Genomic DNA, 2,263 nt, shown 5'->3' on the forward strand with positions numbered 1-2,263 from the left:
TTATCTTGTGTGGATTCATGTGTGTGGACTTAATTACCATGTTTGATTGAATGTTTGTGATTCTTGTGGACCCCGTAGAGGGATACTCTCGATCGTATGACCGAGGGACGCTAGTGACTGGCAGTCCCACTAACGGATGTATAGGGTGTCATCTTAATAGGTGAAGCAAGTTTCTACAAGGAGGTGGGATAGATGAATGTAATTATTATCTTCATCATTATGTACATTAAGTAGAGATGTGTTTCTGTGTTGTTTGACCGATGGATGCTAATGGCAGGTAGTCCCGTTAACAGACTTCATACTTATCATATCTATTTAGTGGCTAATGATGTCGATCAAATCCCCTTGCCTGTTGACTTCTGTAAGAGATAACTGACAACTTCCTACATATGCATGTTAATTGAGGATATTAGTTGGTGAACCATCTTACATTGATGAATATCACAACAAAACTGAACTCCTAGAACACCCACAAAAACCAAAGTTCTCATTTACTTTCTTATTTCTATTTCTAGTTTCTTGCTCAACACAACTTTTATCCGATTGATTATTTAGCTAATTCTTCGTGAGACATCTCTAGTACTTATAACCAATCCTTGTGGGATAGATATTTTTTTATTACTGACAATGAAATCGTACACTTACGGTGACATAACAAGTTTTTGGCACCATTGTTGGGGACTGCGTCTATAATATTAGAGATATTCATTTGACTTAAACTAAACTTTTCTGTATTTTCTATTACATACTTGTAACTAGTCTTAGAAATTCTATTTTTGCAATTTTACCTTGCATTCCTTATTTGTAATTCAAATTCTACATTTATTATTTCCATCACTTCAGTTTAACTTTTTCTTAAATTCTGTGATAAAAATATTTAGAATCTTGTTCTTGTATACGTAGATCTAACTTTGTAGGAGATCTATTAACTCTTGATCCTGAGATTGACAGAACTTTTCATAGAAGAAGAATCTTTCAAAGACATCAAGAAGAACAAGAACATTCAGTTATGACAAACAACCATTAAAGGATTACGCAACTCCATATGTACAAGGTCTTCGGTCTAGCATCACAAGGTCATCCATTGAAGCCAATAATTTTGAAATAAAGCTTGCGATAATTACTATGGTACAACAGAACCAATTTGGGGGAGGACCATGTGAAGATCCAAATCAACACCTTGAAGTCTTTTATGAAATCTGTAGTACAATGAAAATAAACGGTGCTCCAGTAGAAGCAGTAAGACTACTATTGTTTGGGTTTTCTTTGAGAGATAGAGTCAAACAGTGGCTAAATTCTTTGCTAGCAAATAGCATATCCACTTGGGAGCAATGTGAGCAATAATTTCTGGATAAATTCTATCCTCCTAGCAAAACTACTCATATGAGAAATTTGATAGCAAGCTTCAGACAGTCATACTCAGAATCATTATTTGAAGCATGAGTTAGATTTAATAATATGCTCAGACAATACCCACATCATGGACTTAAAAATGGCTAGTGCTTCATATGTTTTATAACGACATCAACTACTATACAAAAGTGTCCCTAGATTCTATAGCTAGAGGGGCACTGATGAATAAAAGCTTAGATGAGGTCGAAGACATTATTGAAAGTCCAGCGTAGAACCATCATTAGTGGGCATCAAAAAGAAGTGGAGGCTATTCATCTGCAAACCCAATTAAAGCATCAGGAAAATTTAATGTAGATGCAATCACTTTGATGTCTGCAAAGCTGGATGCTCTTACAAAAAAGTTGGAAAATATGGGGACAAATACAAGCATGGTCAATGCCATAGTATATGTATGTGAAACATGTGGAAGCACAGATCACACTCAAGATTCATGTCCATTAGGAGCCTTATCTGTGCAAATTAATCAACTTGAGTAGTGTGTTGCTATTGTAAATTTCAATCAAAAGCAGAATAATCCATACTCCAACACATACAACCCTGGTTGAAAGAATCATTCAAATTTTTCTTATTGTAATAACTAAGAGAAAGGACCATCCATAGGGGTTAGACTGAGTTACCAGCTTGGATAACAAAGCTATCAATAACAATAACCTTCTTAAGGCTATCAATTATCCAAATTGGAGAAAATGAATCGAAACAAGAAATCACTACTTAATCAAAGAATGGATAATTTAGAGAAACATCAAAAGATGCAGGATAGCTAAATTGTTCAGATTGCTTCATCATCTTCAAGAGCACCAAGACAATTTCGAGGAAAACTTGATGTCAACCCAATGGAACATTGTAACAA

At 34.9% G+C, this 2,263-nt stretch overlaps 1 non-coding gene across 1 annotated transcript; it reads right to left on the bottom strand.

The window, feature by feature from the left end:
• Window positions 1-1,380: 1,380 nt before the first annotated feature.
• On the bottom strand, window positions 1,381-1,487 carry LOC122044681. Its single transcript, XR_006129702.1, has one exon. It is a non-coding gene; the product is annotated as a small nucleolar RNA R71 (small nucleolar RNA).
• Between the last annotated feature and the right edge of the window lie 776 nt (window positions 1,488-2,263).

This window comes from Zingiber officinale, chromosome 2A, assembly GCF_018446385.1.
Source record: "Zingiber officinale cultivar Zhangliang chromosome 2A, Zo_v1.1, whole genome shotgun sequence".
NCBI classification, from domain to species: Eukaryota; Viridiplantae; Streptophyta; class Magnoliopsida; order Zingiberales; family Zingiberaceae; genus Zingiber; species Zingiber officinale.